This window comes from Rhipicephalus microplus, chromosome 4 (genome assembly GCF_043290135.1).
Source record: "Rhipicephalus microplus isolate Deutch F79 chromosome 4, USDA_Rmic, whole genome shotgun sequence".
Lineage (NCBI taxonomy): Eukaryota > Metazoa > Arthropoda > Arachnida > Ixodida > Ixodidae > Rhipicephalus > Rhipicephalus microplus.
The window spans coordinates 106,774,057-106,788,913 of record NC_134703.1 but is presented as its reverse complement, the minus strand read 5'-3'; the positions used below and the strand labels follow the sequence as shown (position 1 = coordinate 106,788,913).

The 14,857-nt window shown below is 44.0% G+C and overlaps 1 protein-coding gene and 1 pseudogene across 2 annotated transcripts in view; both read left to right on the top strand.

The window, feature by feature from the left end:
* The window catches only part of LOC142814400 (uncharacterized), a 69,533-nt pseudogene extending 59,876 nt beyond the window's left edge, over positions 1-9,657 (top strand).
* The window catches only part of LOC142814565 (uncharacterized), a 416,641-nt gene that overhangs the window by 24,005 nt on the left and 377,779 nt on the right, over positions 1-14,857 (top strand). The gene's annotated exons all lie outside the window — the stretch shown is intronic.

Sequence of the window (14,857 nt, the reverse complement as noted above, 5' to 3'; positions counted from 1 at the left end):
TCACTGAAGTATGAGACTGCCAGATTTGCGTAATCACAAACACAACTCTAACGTCCTAATGAATACCACGCAAACAAACAGAGCAACCGGATTCGGGGTCCATTCTGATCTCTTTGTTGCCACTCATTCAGCCTGCTACCTTGCTGCGGACACGCTAATCACAGAGTCGCGCGTTTCTTCCGTTGCCCAAATAAACTATTTGTCCCAGCAACCTTCTACCTCTGGGAATGACTCATTAATCACTTACTCATCACAGGACTTGGACCTCATCTGTCCCAGTTGTTCTGATTGCTTTCCCCGAGGGCTACTAACCGTCACTTGTTGTGGCGTGAAATTTGCACGCTGAAGGGTTTCAGGCAGGCGATGTTTGAAGAAGGGTGAATAAACAACTCCACCAGGGTGACTCTTTTCGGCGATCTCACCTCTAGAGCTACCTTAGTTTGACGTTGTTAGCCGAGCAACGAAAAAAAAGGCGAAAAAAAAGAAAAACAAAAAGAAAGAAAATACGTCGAGGCTCCTGGTCACGCAGCAGTCGGCGCGCCCTTGCCAGTTCATGGAGTCTCGCGGTTCGTTTGCTCAGTCGCTTCTCGGAGAGATTCGGTTTGACACTCCGGTAAGCGCTAACACAAGCCTCCGGCCTCTTGTTCCTCCCGTCCTGTAACGAGTAAGAATTTCTGCCAGTCAGCATTTGTTTTGGCATCGAAATACTGCCATCTACACCCTCTCTTAAGAAGGCGTGTTAAAAAAGAAGAAAGAGTGAAATGTCGATTCACGTTGCTTTTTTTTTTAATTTTCCGTAGTCATCGTTCCGTTTATAGCCTGTTTTCAGACCTTTGAGACCTTTTCGTATGAGTTATAGAGTGTTATGGTATTACGCCTTTCACCAGTGAGTCCGACTGGGAAGAGGCATTCAGGAGCCTTCGTCTCCGAAACCAACAAAAGGCCGTCCAGGGGGCCAAAGAACAGGCGGAACGCCACCCCGTTCCCGCCCCGTCTCGGGCGTCGCCTACAGTGGCGGCTGCTAGGATGTTCCTCATGGACACCCTGGTGGCTTTACCTCCTCAGGACGTTTTATTAAAGTTTTTGACAGACTGAATAACTGACTGACTGATACCATTCGCTTTCGTGGAATCATTTACCACCTAAAGAAAAAAAAAGGCTATACCTAGAATTTGGAATGCTAAAGTCACAGCAATATAAACTCAGCGTTTCAAGGACGCGCCAGATTATCGACAAAAAAGCAGACGAAAGAGCTTGCTCGTGGTGCAATGGGTTATCACATTGCATGTCACGTATTGAAGCGGAAAGATAAAGGAAAAGAGTTGCTCATTACACAACTTTATATTGCAACATTGCGATTTAATGCCGTTCTGAATATTTGGAAACGAAACTATAATCAAGTGCTGGTGTAGGCCTGCTGGCCTGTTTATTTCATTAATATGCGTTTTTTATAGTATGCTTGGATCTTTAGTTTCCCGAGCACATTTCTACAAATAATTTGTTGCAACACGTAAGGGTTGTCTATAGATTTCTTATTTTTTTGCCCCATTGAAACTTCTTTTGTGGGAAGTGATGTTTGTATATACGAGATCTCATCAAAAAGCGTAATGTAAGCAGTCTCAACGTCATCTATTTGAGAATTTGTGTAATGTTGTTAAGCAACAATTCAAATGTAAAATTATACAGACCATATTGTGTAACGTTTTGAAAAAAAAAACTTACTGATGTCTCTCATTTGCTTTCGTAACAGAACAAATACAGGGAGGACGTCTCTAAGACCACAGGGTATTACATCGCTATTAGCATTTGCAGAATCAATATTCGCGACAAATACACCCCAAAAGTGTTTCTCTTTCACTTGCTATTCTTTTCAGTATACGTGGATCAAATTTCGTACCAGTTCGAAGTCAACATAGTTGCCTGACCTTTGTAGTGCTGAAATAGTCAACCAGTCAATATTGAAATCAACAGCAGACACCAAGCGGTTGTCAGTTTCTGAATTGAATGACAACAGCTGTTCTTGAAAATAAAAAGAACGAGAAAGGCTTCCACTAGCTTGTCGATAGCAAACAAAAAATGTAGTCATATGCACAAGATGTTATTATTTCAAAATGATCACAACAGAGACAAGAATTGAAAAGCGGTTCACAGTTCGCACGTTTTCTTAGCAAAAACATTGCACCACAACCTCGACGGCTACTTCTGTTTTCGCAATAGGATTCATAAAAAAACATTTGAGCGAATTTTGCGCGTCCCTTCATGAAGTTTCTTTTAGCATTACTGCATAAAAGAGAAATCGTAAAGCACTGATCAAGTCATTTATATCCACTTCGTTGCTGTAGGGCGAGTGAACATTTAGATATTCATGCAAGCACCCTAACATTTGTGGAGCTCAATATATCGCTGCCCGAACAACACCAAGACCGTCAGACGAGGAGGCAGAAAGATGAGCGGAGTTGGCATAGCCCTCCAGCCACAGACGTGCGCTGAGCTGGCGAGTGTGCGTCGGCTTTCGACATCTAAGCTTTTCATGGCGCGCCGGCTTCACTTGGCAATTTGCCGCTCCGCTGCCGTCCGTCGTATCATCCTATAACGTCCAAGCCGTGAGAAAAATTGCGCACGTGCTATCGGAACAGCGTGGAGTGATCTGAAGAAAGAAAGAACGAAGATTCGATCGACTCCGCACCTTATAGCCACAACTTCCCACAAGGGCAAGAGAGAGAGAGAATTTATTTACAGAAAGGTAGAGAGGTCGGCCTGAGCTATAGTTTGCTCTGGCCTGCTACTCTGCACTGGGGAAGGGTGACTGGTGAGTGAAAGAGTGATGAATGACGATTGTAAGGTAGAGAGATGATATGTTCTTATTAGGCTGGGTAACTCTACAGACGTGCATCCAGTCCAGTGGCTTCTAAGAAAGCGATGACGGCTCGTATAACCACATGTGTGCCGCTGCCGTCAGGCCAAGGACCTAACACAACCTCATCGGTTAATGGTCGACTAATATATCGGCCAATCAAAGATATCAGTTGCTGACGTTCGCTTGCATATGCTGGACAGTGGCAAAATATATGTTCGAGCGTTTCTGGCAACCGACAGTGACCACAATTGGGACATGTGTCATTACAGCCAATCAAGTGGGTGTAACGTCTCGTATGAGCCACACCGAGGCGAATGCGGTGGATAATGCATGAGATGCTTCGCTTTAACTTGTGAGGCATACGGAACTTCATTTTCGGGTCCCCTTTGTGCAGCCGCTTGTGCTGGTGTTCTGGTTTCTTCTGGTGCTCTAAGATGGAGTTGCGCATTACGCGTCGAAGTAAGGATGTTAGTATCTTGTCGAGAAAATGCCATGCACACTTCCGGGGCACTATTTAAAGCTCTCTTAGCCTCAGCGTCCGCCTCTTCATTGCCCATTATGCCACAATGAGCAGGTATCTATTGAAATGTTACATGATGTCCATATTTTGTAGCAATGCCAAGAAGCTCTGCAATTTCAATCTATAAAGTATGATATGGACCTTGTCTCATGAAGCCATCGACGGTTTGAAGAGCAGCTTTGGCATCACACAGTATCGTCCATTTACGAGCGGGTTCTGTCGACATGAAGCGTATTGCCTCCCGAATAGCGACAAGTTCCGCGGCTGTTGATGTGGTCTTGTGATCTATCTTGAAACGTCGAGCTATCTTCATCTGCGGGATGACACAAGGCCAACATGCGACGTGCGTCTCTTCGCGTTTATGCTTTATTCACACCCTTCGCTTTATTTTTCTCTCCACCACTTTTACAACGTGCTTTAGCGCGGTTTTCCAGCCGTGTCCGAAGGTCGTTGCGGTCTTCATAACCAGGGCCAGAACAGCGGGAAATGAATCACAGGGCATCCAGTAAACGTGTGTGGGAGTGCTCCTCCATCTGAGGCAATTATTCCGCACTGAAGCAAACACGCGAAAACGGTCTTTCCCGAGAAAACGCGTTTGCGAGCGGGCCATGCATACGTCCCCGCTTGTTGCCGGGCTTTTGACTGAGTGGTTCTGAGTAATTTTATTTTTACGCTTCGATCTCTGTCGGTCCCCACGTGGGAGACGCCCGCTACGCGCTAAGCGTGTCCTGCAAAACTGAAATAAAGTTTTTTTTTTCATTCCATTCCATTCCATCTTCCACTCTTCATTTTTACAGACGAACATTACTTTTTTGAAAAAAAAAACGGGCATTTGAAACGTTTTCTGTCTATAAGTTTCTGTTCAATTCAGACGCCTTTCTGTGCGTGTACATGTGCGTGCGTGTGAGAGCACGTATGCGCTCGCACACATGAAATGGCCTTATGTTAAACTTTATGAGAAAATTGATATAACGTGTGAATTTTGTAATGCAAGAAATTTAGATACCACGTTTTGTGAAGTTGTCATGCATCTTAAAAGTATTTTGACGAAAAAAAACAGTTCAAAGTATTTTTGTTACCCTCGCTACGCCCTAAATAAACTGCCGAAATAACCCCCCATGGAATTCATTCTTTCATTTCACAACCAAACTTTGAAGATGGCTTTTGTAAAGAGCATGTTACTCTTGCAAAGAAGCAGCTTTACCGACAGAATCGGCAAGTCGTGATGCGCGATGACAAGGATGTTTTTAACAGGCCCAAGCGTAGCAAAACATAAGAGCCTACGTCTACTCCCAGCTATCGCAGCTTTCAGGCAAATCGTGGAGTGAGTTACATAGAACGTTTAGAGAAGCTGCGTTGGAATGTGTAGACAAAACAGCCTCGTCGCCATAACAATGGCACTTGGCTCACGCATTTATACAGGGTGCGCTAAAACTAACGACCTTAAAGAACGTTGCGCTGCGTTGGCATGTATTTTTTCACTAGTTCATAGAGATGAGCTAAGAAGCGTTCAGTGTGCTCCTAGTCAAGGCTTTCCACCACGCACATTCACAAAAGTTCCTCCCTGACGCACCGCCCCGCAATACAGACTGTTGGGTGCAGCACAAGCTTCACCTGGTAGCCCGAGGAACTAGCGTGGAGGAAGCGACACATTGCTTTTTTTTTTCGTGTAATGACATGACGGAAACTGCTGAATAAGGAGGAGTGGAATGTGCTTGCGTGTTAGCTTAGCGTCACCTTTGCACACGTCTTCCATAAAAAGGATGTCTTTGTGTACGCTAATGTACTTGTGGCTGCAATAAAATTAAAACTCATGAATAAAAAACGAGCAGGTACTGCGCCCTCCAGTAAATTGAAGAAAGGAAACTCAATTGCGCAAGCTGAAATGAATACGTGACACAACAAATATACTGGCTGTATTATAATGTTACTAGCGTTAAGTACTTAAAGCAAGAAAAGTTACGAGTGGGCAGAACACTGGACTTGAGTTGAAATCTAGCATTCTGTCCTGTCCCGACATCTCAAGTTAAAATTTTTGGTGCTAGTAACTGTATATCACAGGGCATTTATAAAAGCTAACTGAACTGACGACGAAAATATGTCAATATATCGAAAAATATAGAGAAACAACCGCAATGAGGAAACGCAGGCTGGTTAACTAAAAAAATGAATTCATGGTTTGCTATCCTGCAGAGGGGAGTGGGTAAAGAAAGGCAGAAAGGTTAAAAAACAACGTTGATAGAGGAAAAAAAGATCAGTAAAAAATAGAAACGCAGACTGTTATAATCGTTAAAAAAAGCTTGTAGATCTTAAGAACTTCAACAGCGCCTGCATCGCTTTACGGTGTGATGCTCGAGCTTTTCGGCGTTCCAAGATATATTACTTAGAGAGTGGCCTGTCCTCGAGGCGCGCGAGCTGAGATGGTTTCGTGCTTAAAACGGCGTCTTTTTTTATACACCCGCGCCATGCTGCCGATTACGTGGAAACAAACAAACAGTGATGATTCATGCTCATCGTCGCAAAAATATCGCAACCCCATACCCGCTGTTACAATAGCTAGGAACTGCTGGACAGATGCGAGGCATGAAGCCTACGATACCCAATATTGATGGTACTAGTAGCACAAGTTGATATGTGAGAAGCCTCGACGTTGCGCTGTCGTCAATTCAGCTTATACTTACCACATGGATTCACTGCACATCGGCTTCGAGTTTTTAATGTATGTTTTTCAAAAAAATGCAGCACAAAGGTCCAAAAAAAGTAAGCACAAGATTATTTGATAAAGAGTTCCACGACAGGGTTTGGGACTTCCTGCGCAATATTTTGGCTAAGCCTGGAAACAGCGTGGAGATAAAAAAATACAATGAACAGATGAAAAGAAACCAGCGGTATTCTGCAATGATTCCGTTACTTAAACGATGCCGAAAGTACTTCTTTTGTCATCTTTCTTTGCAGTATTTTCGCTTTCAATGCTAGAGTTTTTTTATATGATTTAATTTGTTACATATCGTGTTTCATTGCATCTATTGTATTGTTATACCACTGTATCATGATATCGCATTGAGTTATTGTGTACATGTATGCCAACATTGTCATGTAGATTAGAGCAATAGTCTTCACTGTAACGTAGTGATGTTAGTCGTGAAATATAGATGTGCCGACGTGTATGTGCCCTGTTACTGGAATGGTATGAAGCCTTTGTGTTCTGTACATGCTGTAAATAAATTTTTTCTAAACAGAGTTAATCGACGATCACTGCAGATGGCGAAAGGCGTCATAATCTGACATATCATTTTTAAACCATACTGTCGGAGCAGAGTGTGCTTGTGATATTTTTAACAAGAAAAAGTTATCAATTGACTAGACTTTTGGACATACGTTTTTGATTTATCGTAGTTTTTGTGAAGCTTAACCTCATTATTATTGCGCAAAAGGTTTCCATCGTATAATATTCTCTAACTTTCAATATCTGCATCAGTTCAGAGCATGTTCAAAGCGTGCATAGCAACTGCGCTCACGTGGGATTTAACATTAATATGAAATCCAACATCCGAGCTAAGAGAGGAGCTGCTGGCCAGCGAAAGCTTGGAAGATCCGCTGTGTCTGATCGACCGGGCCCGCACAGCGGCTGCTGCAAGCAGAGCCCTGGACTAAGCTCCCCTCCTCCTCTCCGTTCCTTCCTCGCAAACCATGAACTTCCCACTACTCTGAGCGGAAATATCCTGTATATAAATAAATATGTTTTGACCACCACTACCTAGAAGAAGCAACGAAATTCACTTATTCTGAAATAATTTTTTTTCTGTTTTAACAAGGCCTTCTTTTTCCGAGATTAAAGGCAGCGTCAGGGCGAGCGTTCCAATATATGCCTTCGTATGAAGTGAATTGAAGTTTGTAACACTTTCGGGCACGCACGTATTTCTAGGTTTTGCAGAGGATAATGTAGTACGTTATGTTGAAACACTGTCCCTTTTTTTCTAAAGAAGTGAGGGCGGAATACCAACAAGGTGCGATCAGCGCGACAAATCTGTGTACAAGCTGGTGGCTTAGAAACTATTCCGCTTGCAGTGTTTTGCCGAGCCCCCATACCACCGCACCACGCTCAGTTTAGAATGTTCCTCATCACCAGCCACTGTGAGGTCCGGAACTTTTGAAAACTTCAAAATGAGCCTAAACACACCCTTTCTGAATGTTCATTTATTATGAGAAAACACGATGCCACTCGGACTGTACATAGTTCGGGAAGCTGAAATGTTCGGGTGCTTCAATGAAAAATTGACGATCTTTCTCATGTTCACTGCACTAAAGCAACTGATGTTACTGATATTCTATATCACCGCAGGTTTTCGAAGCTCAGCACAATGGCTCTGCAAGTTTTGAGGAACATTTTTCGGTTGTAATAGTTTAGCAATGCTTCAGTTAGCGAATAAACCAGTACTTAAACTGTGTAGTACTCTTACTGCACAACTTAAATGTAGGGGCAGCTTATTTAAAGAATATGTGATATTTATTTTGATAACTTTATGAGGTAATTCCTAATCTTCACATTCATTTATAATTCAACATATTTTCACGCCCTTACTGAACTGTAAAGTTTGCTTTTTCCAATAACATGTTAGTTCTACACGTAAAGCAAGTTTTACAGGCAAAGCAAGAGTCTTTGAGTGCGTCAAGAATGATGTTGAAAGCAGAATCATCAAGATAATCATAATCACAAACGTTAGGCTCGCTGCACACACTTCAGGGCGTAGTAAGACTTTTCCGTGCTCCGCCAACAAACCCAGTCTTGTCCTTCTGGTACCAATTTTTACTTACAGATTTATTGATTTATAGCGCCAACCTAAATTTCTCTCTACCTCTCACGCGTCTCTAGAAATCCAGTTTGCTACACTTACCTTAAATGACTGGCGGTTATTATTCTCATGCGCTACGTTCCCAGCTTATGTCCATTTCTTTTTATAGCTTTTAACTAAGACATACTAACCCACGTTTTCCTCTTAAGGTTGCAGCTATCATTATTGCTTAAGATTAAACATGAAATTTTGCTAACTCCGTCGTCCTCAGTACAGGCTGAACCCACTTCGTACTCCTCAAGACTTCTGCTTTGTAGGCAAGTACCGCTAATATGCAGATGTTATGTACCTTCCTCTTGAGAGATATTGCTAGACTACCGTTTATGATATGAGAATGCTTGATGGATGTGCACCACCCTCTTCTTATACTTTTGGTTGTTTCAATTTCATGGCTTGGCTCCGTGGTTGCTACATGTTTTATGTAGACGTATTCCTTTACAACTTCCAGTGTCTCGCCACCTATTGCAAAGCACTGTTCTATGCCGACGCTGTTGCATCTTACTTTACTTTTATGTGTATTGATTTTAAAACCTCAAACAGCAGGTTACTAACAAACACTCATAAACTCTTATCCCTGACTCTTCCTAATCTAGGGTCCTCAAAACCTCCTGTAAACGTGTGGTGAATGGCATTGGAGAGAATAAGTTTCCCTTCCTTGGACCGTTGTTTATTTGGATTATGTTGCTTTTTTAATGAACCACTATGCTGTGGATCCGCTCTATATTGCTTTTTGTATGTTTATATAAGCTACGTCAACGCCTTGATCCCGCCATACCTGCATGACTCGTGATATCTCTGCCAAGTAAAATGCCTTCAAGAAATATCTTAAGGCTATGTACTCAGGTTGGTTGTATTCTGCTCCTTTCTCTATCCCCTGATTCATAAGATTGTTGCAATTGTATTCATAAGATATTTACAGAAGAAAATAGCCCGAAAGTCAATATGGTGACTGCGTTTCACCAAAACACGTCGTACTCCTCTCCTTCTCTCACTACAGCATGCGGCAAAGGCGACACCGAAAGATGGACCCAAAGATGTGAAAGTGCCGACCAGGTGCTTGTTATAAAGTACATGACGAGAGGTATATGGCTTCAGGCGAGACACATGTACGACGTCTTAAGACTCGGAAAGTGCAGTAGGGTCGTGAGTCACTATTTCAAAAGTAACAGCAGTCACCTGGCGTAAGGTATTACAGAGGACAGAGTATTTAGGGATAAACTTTTCGGACAAGCCGTCCTGCTGTGACACGACCACAGGAGGACGAGGTCACCTGCATTAATGTGGACGTTCCAGTGGTGGCAGTCATATGCGGACTTGCGGCGCAGCTGCAAGCCGGCAAGACGTCGATGGGCGATCTGATGGGCCTTTTGGGCCGTGGTGATAGCATGGAGAGCACACGCTGTCATCAGGTTGACAGGGCCATGTGAGAGCGTGTCAAAAGGCAAGGTGGTTTCTCGTCGATAGAGAAAATAAAAGGGAGAAAAACCGGAAGTGTCGTGGTGCGAGGTGCTGTACGCAAAGGTGACGAAAGGTAGCGCGATGTTCTAGTCGCGACGATCAGTCGAAGTATACATGGAGAGCCTATCACTGATCGTGCGATTCAAACGCTCTGTGAGACCATTTGTCTGGGAATGGTGAGCCCTCGTAAGCTTGTACTTTGTTGCACAAGAACGAAGTTGGTCTTCGATGAATTTGAATAAAAAGTAGCGAGAATTTGATGAGGAGTCTGTGAGAATTTGACGAGGAGTGCTGCAAGATGATGTCTTGTATCTATAAGTAGGCGACGTTTGTAGCGGAACTGCTCAGAAGAGATCTTGTTACGGCAAATCAGGCCGAATAATCAGTTGCGACTGCAATTCACATGTTTCCTGCGTTAGAAAGAGGAAAGGGACCGAGAAGGTCGAAGACCACACGAAAGAAAGGCACGGCAGGTATGCCAATAAGCTTTAGGAGCCCGGCAAGGTGTAGGGCTGATTTTTTCTGGTGTATGAAGAAGACACGTGTCTTCTCTATACAGCTGTGTGTTGATAAGGCACGTACAGCGCCAATGAGACCGCCGGAGATGACGTGACCACATAATCGCTCTCCAATACACTCGGGCACGGTTCAACAGTGACGCAGGTTAGTGCTTGTGGTGGCAGCAGAACAAAGGGAGTACATGACAGCTTGTTCCGTATCGGCTGTGACACATCGGCGGACGTACGTAAGTCAAATAGTATGACACTAGCGGAGAAATAAAAGACAGCAGAGTGGTCACACGTAAAGTCGAGGCCGAGGATCACGCCATGAGGACAATGAGCAAGACTAAGAAATATAACGGAAGTTTGGTGGTCAGCGACCATAACGTGTGCGGTACACATTCCGAGCACAGCCGGTGTTCCTCCACTAGTGACATGCACTAATAGGTACACTGGCGGCGCAAGCACCTTATTTAACCGTTCATGGAAATCAGAGTTCATAACCGAAAGTACACGCGTGTCAATGAGGGCAATAACAGGCAGTGCTAACCCCACTTACACAGTAAGCCGGTTCTGGTCCGTAGTCAGGGTCAGCAGAGGGCTTTCAGGTCGGGGGTGCAATACAGCGATAGGAATATTATCTATTGCTGATTAGCCTGTACGAAATCCCGCTTGGTTTTTTTGGTTGATTGAACTCTAATGTCTTCCTGAGGAACACATTAGAACCCAGTTTCCCGTGAGGAAGGAACTAAGTCGGTTCAGAAACGTCGGATTTACGCGTTTTCACATACTTTTTGGTTGGAGTTAAAATCGTTTTCTACTTTCTAATTCTGTTAGCTATAATTTTAACTCGAGAGAGTTTTATGTTAAAATCGTTTACTACTTTCTAATTGTGTTAGCCATAGTTTAACACGGAAGTGTTTTATGCTAAAGCCCACCAAGACTGAAGTCTTGGTATTTCAGTGACTGACGTATTTCAGTCACTGAAATGACGCCGAAAAAAATAAGCATGATCAGAAGACAACGAATAAAATGTTCTGTCAACGGGAGTCGAACTCAAGACCTATGGGTCCGTGACAACAGATGCCAGACACGCTACCCAATACGCCATGGCCACTTTTTTCCCTTTATTTTCAGTTAAACTTCACAAACGGGTTGCTAAGATAAATATATTACAATACACAACGAACAATACAAAAAACTTAGAAATAACTAAAGTTACTACGCCGCGGCCACATGCCTTGTTAGCTATAAAATTACGCTTTTTGTATATACCACTGTCCTCTTACGACATGCTTGGAAAGTGTTTGATTGATTGATATGTGGGGTTTAACGTCCCAAAACCACGATATGATTATGAGAGACGCCTTAGTGGAAGGCTCTGGAAATTTCGACCACCTGGGGTTTTTTAACGTGCACCCAAATCTGAGCACACGGGCCTACAGCATTTCCGCCTCCACCGGAAACGCAGCCGCCGCAGCCGGGATTCGATCCCGCGACACGCGGGTTAGCAGTCGAGTACCTTAGCCACTAGAACACCACGGCGGGGTTTGGAAAAGTGCAGTAGCGCATGACAGTGACATTTGAAGTACTTCGTTCAACACGTCGTTTCTAAGCGCTCGTCCAATTCGGCTCGTTTTCAGTAAGAGAAATAGAATTCTCCCAACGCCTTAACAACCCACAGATGGCCAACGTACCCCAAACGTCGGCGTCACTCATAGCACGTGCTCATTCTAAAGATTGCTTTGCAATGCCTGCCGACTTCGCCTGACTCTAACTCTGGGTTCCCACACGTACTCTCGCGCCAACAGCAATCACCGCCGGCCAAAGGGAAGAACGACACGCGCGTTGCGTTTCCCTCTGGTCAGACGGTGATGTTCGATAACTCCAACTTGCCGCGAGTGGGGGACCTTAGCCCATGTTCGGCATCCAATCAGTCACCCTCTTCTTGCTGTCACACCTCTTTTTCTGGTTCTGCATTCACCATTAACCACAACCGACGACAAAGGCTTGTTTAAGCACTAATGATGAACGTTGGTTGTCATGATTTAGGTTTATGAATGAGCGTCAACATGAATGCACCCACGTTAAGCAGTGCTTTAGATAAACATCAGTAGACATTGCGGAAGCTCTTTTATGCCAATGTGCACCATCATTATCATAATTATCAGACTGACCTACGCCCATGGTAGGGCAAAGACCTCTCGCATGATCCGCCAATCAACCCGCTCTACTTCTGTATGAACACATTTTACTTTCTTGTTTTACCGATTCCTGTGACAGAGGGATCAACCATGTGTTTTCGCAAATGGCTTGTGAACAATGGACGGTAAGCTGAGCGACCTGCAATTTTCCAAGTCCTTGACGTCCCTTTTCTTATGATTTAGGATGATGCTCGCATTATTATGAAATACTAGTGCTCTCCTTGCGAAGAGACACTTTGTACTCAGGGTGGTTTTTGTTTTTAACAGAGGCAGAACAATAGCAGAACATAACAGCCTAAAAGAGATTGTAGCTATCACTGAAACATCATACAATGTGTGGAAAAAGTCACATGTGCTTTTTGAACGAGCCCACTGAAACGCGTGGGCAAAAAAACCCCGTTGTCGTGACAAGGAAACTTCGATCCGCTAACAACGAGTGTAAATCAGCGAAACAACAGGAGGGTACAGAAAAGTGAACACAGAGTGCTGAACTTCGAACAATTTATTAATTAGGACCTAAATTCTGTGTCCTCTCTTCTGTTCGTTCCGGTCCGTTGCGCTGATTTACGCTAATGATTATGTTGTACCAACCCGCCCAGTCCAGCAGCGTTCGATGCCACAGCCACACCTAATGTGCTAACACCAGCTGCGTTTAAGTGTACACTGCGCGGCATTGGCACATGTATCCTCCCTATAGTGCGAAGCAACCAACTACATTCGAGTGCGAAAAGTAAAAAAAAAAGTAATACTCGGGAACATTACAAGCGAAAAGAGTAAAATCTTCGTATCACATGCTTGTGTCCTCGCTGTATCTCCGCATATGAAATCACTTACTCGGACACGCAGCACGGTGTGAAGGGCACTTTCACAACTCCCACGCTTCGGACAAAAACGCAACACTAATGCTCGAGGTCATAAAGTGGGTTAGACGCACAGTGTTAATTTTATTACTCCTAAGTGCTAGACAGCACTTCACTTGGCGCGAACAGATAAATTAAATTGTAAGTTCACGTTACACAACTCTCACTCGCAAAGAAGCCCACTCACAGGGCTCAGTGCAGTTGAAGCCACGGCCGCAAAATTTCTCTTCGCCTGAAGCCATCGTCGGCCAATAGTCGCAACTGTCGTGCTCAGTGGCGATCAGAACAGAAACCTATTTTATTTGTAAGGCGTCCGCTGCGGCGTAGGCTGTCGACTCCTTCCGACAAGTGCATTGCACGTTTTCTGCGTTCTCGCATAGTACAGCTCGCTCTTAGCGAGAATCTCGCTTTGGGTTCCCGAAGCATGTGATTGGCTTCGATCGAGATCCTAAGTAGATCAACGGACGAGCGGATGAAAGTATTGCAAAAGCATGTTTTGCGGAAAAAAAAAAGAAGCAAAGAGCGTGCGTCGCGAGATTGGTTCACTTCCTTGTGGAGCTATGCAAGGAAAGAGCTGCGATAGATTATGAAGCACTCGTATTAAATGCACGTCAGTGGTCACCCACCGTCAACTTAAGCGATACGTTCGTAATCTTAGTTTTTTAATTACCGGGATTACTGAAGCACACATCTTATGAACGACGTACTTAGCCATCAAAAACGAGAAGGATAGAAATGGTGCAATAAACGGAGAATAAAGATACAACATTTCACTTATATGAATATTTCCCCATAGCACATATATCATAAGATAGCACTAAACGAAACAGAAGAAAGGAATGAATTTTGCGACGGTACAATGTTCAGGGGGTCGGAGAACAAGTTGGTTATTAACCATGAAGAAAATTTACGCGCGTTGTTTGAAATTCGCGACGCTGTTGAGATGCTGTACAAGTTTCCCCTTCGTTTAAGAACAAAAAATGTGCCTCGAAAATTGTGACAATGCAGCTTGTTTTGGTATTCTCAACAGTGCTCACTGCATTTCCGATGGAGGCGGAAATGTTGTAGGCCCGTGTGCTCAGATTTGGGTGCACGTTAAGGAACCCCAGGTGGTCGAAATTTCCGAAGCCATCCACTACGGCGTCTCTCATAATCATATGGTTGTTTTGGGACGTTAAACCCCACAAATCAAATCTATCAACAGTGCTCAGTAAAGCTTTATCAGGGCCGGCTTCATATCCCCTTATAAATTGTCGCCAAAGGAGATGAAAGACGTGGCGTACCGCGCGTGTCATAGCGCTGGCTGAAATAAATCCCCGCGCTCCGCAGAGTTCGTGTCATTGCGAAGTGGTTGTCGGAAACTGCCATTTCTTTCTACAGACACTGTTCAAATTGAAACAGTAGTACTTCGCAATGTTCCCCTAAAGGGAAAAAACTTCTTCAAAGACATGTTTTGCTTTCATATGTCCGCCTCCGTGTATCAGTGGCTAGTGTGCGAGGCTACTGATCCTAATGTGACGGGTTCAATTCCAGCCGCGGCGGTGGACGGAGGAGAAATGGTGGAGCCACGCGCACTGCGTGACGCCAGTGCACGTTAAAGACTAC